The 9,952-nt window shown below is 40.0% G+C and overlaps 1 protein-coding gene across 4 annotated transcripts in view; it reads right to left on the reverse strand.

Moving 5' to 3' along the window:
- Positions 1-9,952, reverse strand: part of hivep1 (HIVEP zinc finger 1) — a 102,434-nt gene that overhangs the window by 85,031 nt on the left and 7,451 nt on the right. The window lies entirely within an intron of this gene.

Below are 9,952 nucleotides of genomic sequence, written 5' to 3' on the forward strand. Positions count from 1 at the left end.
TAGGCACTGGGCCACCGCGTCACCCGTCTAAGAAGGAGGAGTAGGGGAGGAAGGGGGGACTCTTCAAAACGAAGATAGCAATGGAATAAACCCCAGGGTATTTATAGTAGTTTAGGAGTCATCTGTTTGGATCGTAGTGAATTAGATAATGCGGGTCAGCTGCTAGCAATCATAAGCACGTGATCCTCTCGAAATTTGTTTATACATAAACTTCACTTCTATTGACATCCATAGCAGGGAAAACAAATATTATGAAAGTCAGTGGTGTCAGATTTTCAACATTTTTCAAAATATCATCTTTTGTGCGCAAAACAAGAAATAAACTACAACGGGTTTGTGACAGGCTGAGTAAATGATGAGATAATTTACAGTTTAGGTGTACTGCCCCTTTAAATGCAAAACAAAATCTGTGCTGATTGGTGTCTGGCAAAATAACACAGGAACTAAAAAGTTAGAAAAACAGGTGACATAAGGGCCGAGAGAGTGACGTAATGCGAGCGTCGTGTGCTTGGAGACCAGCTGTTTCACTAAAGTAAACATTGGGTTTGACTGGGGAAAAGAAGTTCCTTACTTCCTGAGCGTTTACCCGCAAACTGCGTCACTGAAGCATTCCTGCTGTGCTCTGCAGACACGAGATGCACACAACACAATGCAAGCTTACTTGTTGGCTGAGTTTGCAACTGGCGACGATTTCAACACGCATTACCTGACAGTAAATACACCCTACACACACGGAAGAGCTCCGAGAACAATGAGAGCTTTGTGCTGTTGAGCTCTCAGTGTCTGACTGGATTATGATGAGGGTGTGTTCAGCTGATAGACACAGGTCACCTCAGTCTCCAGGACACCAAACACACACACACACACACACATACACGCACGCACACACACACACACACACACACACACACACACACACACACACACACACACACACACACACACACACACACACACACACACATATATATACATATATATAATGTGCACGCACACACGCACTCACACGCTTGCGCACACATACGCACATACACACGCACGCATGCACTCGCAGGCACCCATCTACAGACACATACACACGCGTATGCTTGCACATACGCACATGTAAGCAAATGCGTATGAAGGTAATTCAGTTGCGAAACTCGAGAGCTTGCAAATGTAAATGTGAGCACTTGTGATAATAATATTTGTATGTGTAGGTTGAAATGTACACTTACAGCTCTGATGTGAACAGCTGAAATCCTCGATTTGCACACACACACAACAATCCACACATTTGTGTTTTAAATTCGAAGTTGCAGATTAATAGTTGTGCATTTGTAAAATGTCATTCACAAATACAAAGTGACAGACACACGTGTGCACGGCAAATTTGACTGCATCTTCGCTCTACAACCACAGGTCGGCACTCACAACCTCTCAGATTCGTCAGTACAACTACAAATCTCCCGCGCTCTGACTTTTGCTACACATCTCCCGCGATCTCTGCAGCAGAACTCATCTGTGCACTCGCAGATGCAGAGGCGTGAGCAGCGCTGGGCAGGGGAGGGGCGGGGCTGGTGTAAAGCTGTTTGATTGGCTGATGCCTGACCAATGAACAATGCCAGCAGCCAACAGGACTGAGGTGCAAAATAATCATTTCCCACGATTATTTTATTATTTAGGGTTTATTTAAACTCTTTTCTGAAGAGATTCTTGTTAAAAATCATAAATTCTGTGGAAATGTACATACCAGTAAAAGAGCAGCAAAGCCAGTTTATTGGCTAGAGCCAGCCAATGAGATGGGGCGTTTCTGTTTGTCAGGACACAGGGCAGCTCACGTTGTTGGAGGCCTCGAGCAATCAGAGGGTAAGTTATGATTTTTAATAATTATCTATATGTTCAATAATGTTAGCTAAGCTAAGGACTGTGCTGGGTGCTTCTCTTGTTTGTTTCTTATATAAGAAAACAGTTATGAGTTATCTAGGAGCTGCTTTCAATCATGTTATATGGTTCTAAAGATACGATTCAACCCACATGAAATAAGAAGTTGTAATAGTATTTATAGTAAATAATAGTACGTTTTTGAACCATACTAGCTATAGTAAACTGTATTATACAGTATATATTGCAGTATCTACAACTTTGTTAATGAATGCAACAGCACACTGTAGTATTAACTAGCATGAACTTTAATAAATTGAAGTATATTTACACACACACACACACACACACACACACACACACACACACATTAATAGCAATTAAAAATAACACTAGGCGTTTCAGTTTCTTACAGATCATACCGGTTTTTGTTATTATAACCTGCATCATATCTATCTATCCATCTATCTATTTACATGTTTGTGTACAGTGTGTCCTTTATATCACTTTTTTTAATTATGAACGTTACTAACTATAGTTTATTTCTCAGTTTCCTGTAAGGATGGAGTGACAGGAGAGATCAGCATGTTTCAAGTCGATGAGGAACTTAGAGAAGCTGCATAGCTTGAATAGGATGTTATTTATGCTAAAGATGACATGATGATCCAGCTCATCTACAAACACTTCAAAATGATTCAGATCATTCAAGAGGAAGCCGACTTTATTTTCTCTTTTTTTCTTGCCAAGATGACTACAGATTTGAACAAAACACACACTCACCCACAAACACAACTTTTATTTTGATAATTGTTTAATGTAGTATTTTTACACTTTACTGTAAGGCAGGGGTGTCAAACTCAGTTCCTGAAGGGCCGTAACCCTTCATGTTTTTAGTTGCAACCCTGCTTCAACACACTTAAGTGAAAGTTTCAAACAAACCTAAAGGACTCAATTAGTTTGATCAGGTGTGTTTAATTAGGGTTAGAACTAAACTTTGCAAAGCTGCAGCCCTCCAGGAACTGAGTTTGACACCTGTTCTGTAAGTGAAATGTAATGTCAAATAAAATTTACAGTCCAAATAAGTGCAGTGCAAATGTCTAGTTACTTGTATTGAAATATTTCAGGGTTTTTCCTTGTTCATAATGAGATGGAGGTGGTAAATCCAACTTCATCATTACCCATCAAATGTTATCTCCTCTTTAATACTTTGCTCAAGCCTTTACTAATGGTCAGAAAGCAAGCCATTGTGTAAAGCTGGTTGATGCTCGCTGTAATAGAGAGAGATGATGACTGTTCAGCTTATGTTGCTTAACCCTGCAGATGAGATGCTCAAAGTGGACCCTCAGCCGAGCGATGGACACTGTCTCCCTCACCTAGTTGCTCTTCCTTTGAACACACATATCATGTTGAAGGATGCAAGTTGTGGACCTAAATCAGATGTAATGCATGTAGATGTAAAAATTAGAAAGAAATGAAACTGCTTTAAAATGTATTAGGTTTTACATATAAATACGTGTTCTTAACAGATTTGTTTCAACTTGATATTTGCATAATAAATGGCATTAGAATGTTTAGTTTTAAACAGATAGCTATATTTCAATTTTTTCAAATTTAAGCTATATATATATATATATATATATATATATATATATATATATATACATACATACATACATACATACATACATACATACAAGTATACTTCAATTTATTAAAGTTCATGCTAGTTAATACTACAGTGTGCTGTTGCATTCATTAACAAAGTTGTAGATACTGCAATATATACTGTATAATACAGTTTACTATAGCTAGTATGGTTCAAAAACGTACTATTATTTACTATAAATACTATTACAACTTCTTATTTCATGTGGGTTGAATCGTATCTTTAGAACCATATAACATGATTGAAAGCAGCTCCTAGATAACTCATAACTGTTTTCTTATATAAGAAACAAACAAGAGAAGCACCCAGCACAGTCCTTAGCTTAGCTAACATTATTGAACATATAGATAATTATTAAAAATCATAACTTACCCTCTGATTGCTCGAGGCCTCCAACAACGTGAGCTGCCCTGTGTCCTGACAAACAGAAACGCCCCATCTCATTGGCTGGCTCTAGCCAATAAACTGGCTTTGCTGCTCTTTTACTGGTATGTACATTTCCACAGAATTTATTATTTTTAACAAGAATCTCTTCAGAAAAGAGTTTAAATAAACCCTAAATAATAAAATAATCGTGGGAAATGATTATTTTGCACCTCAGTCCTGTTGGCTGCTGGCATTGTTCATTGGTCAGGCATCAGCCAATCAAACAGCTTTACACCAGCCCCGCCCCTCCCCTGCCCAGCGCTGCTCACGCCTCTGCATCTGCGAGTGCACAGATGAGTTCTGCTGCAGAGATCGCGGGAGATGTGTAGCAAAAGTCAGAGCGCGGGAGATTTGTAGTTGTACTGACGAATCTGAGAGGTTGTGAGTGCCGACCTGTGGTTGTAGAGCGAAGATGCAGTCAAATTTGCCGTGCACACGTGTGTCTGTCACTTTGTATTTGTGAATGACATTTTACAAATACACAACTATTAATCTGCAACTTCGAATTTAAAACACAAATGTGTGGATTGTTGTGTGTGTGTGCAAATCGAGGATTTCAGCTGTTCACATCAGAGCTGTAAGTGTACATTTCAACCTACACATACAAATATTATTATCACAAGTGCTCACATTTACATTTGCAAGCTCTCGAGTTTCGCAACTGAATTACCTTCATAAATGCGCATGTATGCTCACACACACATGCCCATGCTTAAACCCGCACGCACACACTCACTCGCATGCACGCACACCTACACACACACACATCCGCGCATGCTTGCACAAACGCACACGCACGCAAACCCGCACGCACATGTCCACACACATACCTACACACATACATTTACGCACACACATCCAATTGCGCATACGCACGCACACACATGTAGGCACATGCGCGCACACATAAACGCACACGTGCATGCATACGCATACACCCGCACTCACTTCAAGCACGCACACCTACACACACGCGCACACATGCTTGCACATACGCACACACACCCCCGCATGCATGCACATGAACGCACATACTCGCACACACATACACACACGCACGCACAAAGGCTTGCACATATGCATGCAAACACGTGCACATGAACGCGTGTACGCACACTCGCGCGCACACACGCACATGAACACATCCATCCACACACACTCGCACGCACAACTACACACACACTTGCACATATGCACAGGCACGCAAACACGCACACATATGTAAGCACATGAGAACACGCACATAAACACGCATACACATGAATGCACATGCATGCGCGCACGCACGCACACACGCATGTATGTATGTATGATCTGGGTGTCATATTAGACAGCAATTTAACTTTTGAAAACCATACATCCCATGTCACAAAAACTGCCTTCTTTCATCTGAGAAATATTGCTAGGTTACGAAGCATGCTATCCATATCAGATGCAGAAAACCTAGTCCATGCTTTTATGAGCTCTAGGCTGGATTACTGCAATGCTCTGTTCAGCATCCTCTATTAACAAATTTCTGCTAGTGCAAAATGCAGCTGCCGGAGTTTTTACCAGGTCTAGAAAATATGATCACGTCACCCCAATTTTATCCTCTCTACATTGTATTGAATTTAAAATATTGCTACTTACCTATAAATATTTATATAATCTAGCTCCTGTTTATCTAACCAACCTTCTGTCTCGCTACAATCCAACTCGCTCTTTAAGCTCTCAAAACTCAGGGCTTCTGATAGTACCAAGAATAGCAAAGTCAAGTAAAGGAGGTCGAGCCTTCTCGTTTATGGCTCCTAAACTCTGGAATAGCCTTCCTGATAACGTCCGAGGTTCAGACACACTCTCCCAGTTCAAAACTAGATTAAAGACCGATCTGTTTAGTAAAGAATTCACTCAGTGCATCACTTAGCGGTACGACACATAATTGTGCTCCACACAGGTTTCTGCATCTCGTTTATATACACTATGAACAGCAGCTACGCTGATTATTCTCTTTATTCTCTATTTCCACCTGGGGATACTCATCCTGAGGCCCTTAGACTACGCAGCGCCACTGATCCGATTCAAGACCAGCGACGAGATGATCCCAAGGTTTCCATATCCTGGACCAGGCTGTATCCTGAGTAGCTGCTGTGGTGGTCATGGAGGAGTGGAGAGCATGAGACTGATTCCTGTGACGCTCCAGGGACAGACAAGTCTTCGCTGAGGTCCAGCCTCCGCCGCTGAGACTGCATCTCTGCACAAGACGTTTGGCCAGTGGAGAAATGGTCGTGCCCAACTGAGTCTGGTTTCTCTCGAGGTTTTTTAATTCTAAACTTTCGCTTTTTTCTCGCCACTGTCGCCTGCATGGTTTGAGATCTGTAGAGCTGCGCATCGATGGATTTGCTCTTCAGTGTTTGGACTCACAATAGTGATTATTAAACCACACTGAACTGAGCTAAACTGAACTGAACTTAAACCCTGAAAACTGAACTACACTGTTTCAGTGTACTATGATCTTCTATGTGAAGCTGCTTTGACACAATCTACATTGTAAAAGCGCTATACAAATAAAGCTGAATTGAATTGAACACACACACAAGAGGGAATCCTCCAGTTCCTCCTCCTGCTGTTCTTGCATCTCTTTCACACTTTCTGTGTTCCTTCAAAACAATGTTGCGTGGCATTTTTCATTCTGCTCGCCCAAAGCCATGACCTCGTGCTTAATTATAGAGCTCATCGCATTCTCCAGATTCTAATGTTCTCTGTTAAAAACAAAATGCATTTTACCAACAAGGAAGAACCTGGACGAGACAAAGACTTGAGTGGCTGGGTTTTGAGGTGGAGGTATTCTTGGTAAAAAGGAAATGTCTGGGATTCCACTGTAACGTCATGCATGCGAGTGCAATTATGGCATGTACCGGCATGCTTACTGCAGTTTATTGAAGAGATCACGGAAACATTAAAAGCAAAAACAAAAAAGTGTAAATCACAAACAATAAAAAATGAATAGTTGTAGTTAGATTAGTTCAAGTTTAGATAGTCTCCCAAAGTGCTTGGTACACTGTAAAAAGCGATTTGTTTAATTTACCTTTTAAAAAAGTAAACCTGTTGCTTTTAAAGTGATCAGTTGTCTTTCCAGAGTTCACACTTAGCTGATAATCAATAAAGCGGATTTGGCATGCTGTCCTGAGAGAGAGTCCTGAACTCGTAATATCCTCGAGCCCGGGGCTCCCTCCCGTTAGAAGGGCGAGAGGGGAGTTTGAGCTCAGGTAGGTCTCGAGAACTCCCCTGCTTGTCGCCGTGTGAGAAGTGTAAAGTAAGGTCGTCTTAGGTGATAATTTGGTTTAGTCGATTGCTATGGTTTATGTTTTTGGACGGTGGGAGGAAACCGGGGAACCCGGAGGAAACCCACGCGAACAAGGGGAGAACATGTAAACTCCGCACAGAAACACCCACCAGCCTGATAAGTGGTTGGACCAGCGGTGTTCTTTCTGTGAGGCAACAGTGCTAGCCACTGGGCCATCGTGCCGCCCTATCGGGAAAATAAAGGGGTGGGAGTAGGGTGGAAGAGGGGAAACTTCAAGACGAAGGTAACTGGAGTGAAAAACTCTGGTTATTTATAATGCTTCAGTAATCATTTAATAGGGCAGATTACGGAGCTAATGAGGAGCCAGCGGTGTTGATCATAAGCATGTGATCTTCTTGAAACTAGTTTATGAATAAACCACACTAACTTTAAAAAGGTGAGTAAAGCCATTGCTATTGAAGTTGATTGGTTTTTACATTTCAAATAAATCACTTCATTGTTTTTATTATGAGTAATTCCGTGATGATGTTTTTGTGTCACATCTTTTAATATTTAAATGTATATTAATGGCAACACGGTGGCTCAGTGGTTAGCATTATTGCCTCACAGCAAGAAGGTCAATGGTTCGAGCCCCAGCTGGGCCAGTTTCTGCCTGGATCTTGCACGTTCTCCCCGTGTTCATGTGGGTTTCGTCTGGGTGCTCCGGTTTCCCCCACAGTCCAGAGACATGCACTATAGGTGAATTGGGTAGGCTAAATTGTCCGTAGTTTATGAGTGTGGATGAGTGTGTGTGTGTGGATGTTGCGGTTGGAAGGGCATCCGCTGTGTAAAAAAAACGTGCTGGATAAGTTGGCGGTTCATTCCGCTGTGGCTTTCCCAGATTAATAAAGGGACTAAGCTGAAAAGAAAATGAATGAATGAACAAAAAGTGTCTTTGAAAGATTTGAAAAAAAAAGTCGTACCTAAGAAAGCCACTCTAGACAGCAAACTGTGGATGAACTAAATTGGCCGTAGTTTATTAGTGTGTGAATGAATGTGTATGGGTGTTTCCCAGTACTGGGTTGCAGCTGAAAGTGTGAAACGTATGCTGAATAAGTTGGCAGCTCATTCTGCTGTGGCGACCCCTGATGAATAAAGGGACCAAGCTGAAGGAAAATGAATGAATGAATGCATATTAATTTATTAGTTTTGTCTTCGTCACTTGCGTGTGATCTACCATGTTCAAGATCACCATTTCTTTATGAGACTAAAGTGGTAACAGTAAAATCTTAAGCTTTAATGTTATTAAATTAAGTGATGTAATGAAAACTTCATGAACTTTAATGGATAAGAAAATCAGTACGGCAATTACTTTGATCTTGAAAGAAAAATTGGAAATGATTTTGTCCCTCGGTTCACTTAGTAATACTAATATTGGGAAAGAAGTCACAGCCGTCTCTGGTGGTATGCTGTTCTGTAATCAAACTAAATTATTCATGTTGTTTGGACAAGCTCAAAGCAAAAACTATCCAAACACTCCTAAATCTGGGTTGCTACACAGTGTACAACAGCGAGTGTGTTTTTCCTTTTTATGAAAATGACATGAACTACAATGGCATTTCAGATGTGGGCTACATGCTAGTGTACTCAAAAACATTGACCAAGTCTTAAAATGCATTGCTTTCCTCTTCCAGCGCCAGCAACATCAATAAATATTGATTCACACAAATGCTTTATAGAATAAGAATATTGAGCACCCCCTGCCACCATTACGACTTCCTGTTTTGACAAAAAATACATTAAAACTGTAATCATCGATTGATTGATTTCACAAGGTCACGCGCCAATGTTTTTTTTTTTTTAGAGTCACCTAAAGAAACACTACACTTTTTTAAGGAAATACTCTAATTCCACAAGTCTGCTAGAGGAAGTCGGTTTAGTTTTTGCCGTTTCTGAATGCATTCGGCCAATCTCTGTCTGGTGGGAGCACTTTTAGCTTAGCTTAGCAAAGATCATTGAATTAGATTAGACCGTTAGCATCTAGCTCAAAATAATAATAAACAAAAAAAAGAGCTGAGATTATTTTCCTGTTCACAGTTTGACTTTTTTTTTTTTTGCTACATTGTGTAACAGTTTTGTAGTTACATTGTGTTCAAAAGGGGAAGCTATAATATTTTTAGCTTAGCTTAGGATAGATCATGGAATCTGATTAGACCATTAGCATCTCATTATCAGCTCAAAAAACAAACAAAAAAAACAGTTTATATAATTTTGAATATTTTCCTTGCCAAACCTGGAGATTAAAAATGCTAAAACTTAATGTGGCTTATAAAATGAGCCTATTTTCTAAATAAATGAAGAAAAAAGTTAAATATTCATTTAAAGGGAACCTATTATTCATTTAGCTTAGCTTAGCATAGATCATTAAATTGGATTAGACCATTAGCATCTAGCTCTAAAATAATAATTTTTTTACATAATTTTCCTTTTTACACCTTTACGCTTTTGTAGTTAATTGTGTACTAAGAATGACGTAAAATGAAAAGTTGCTATTTCTAGGTCGATATTTCTAGGATCTACACTCTCTTTCTGGCATAATTGTTAAGGAAAATTGTTAAGATGAGCTAAAATTGTTCCCCGTCAAATGCCGAGATTAAAATGGTAAAACTCAATTGTTTAACTCTACGTTATTTATAAAATCAGCCCATTTATAAAAGAAAAGTGCAGTGCTCATT

The sequence above is a fragment of the Danio rerio genome, chromosome 19 (genome assembly GCF_049306965.1).
Source record: "Danio rerio strain Tuebingen ecotype United States chromosome 19, GRCz12tu, whole genome shotgun sequence".
Taxonomy (NCBI): Eukaryota; Metazoa; Chordata; class Actinopteri; order Cypriniformes; family Danionidae; genus Danio; species Danio rerio.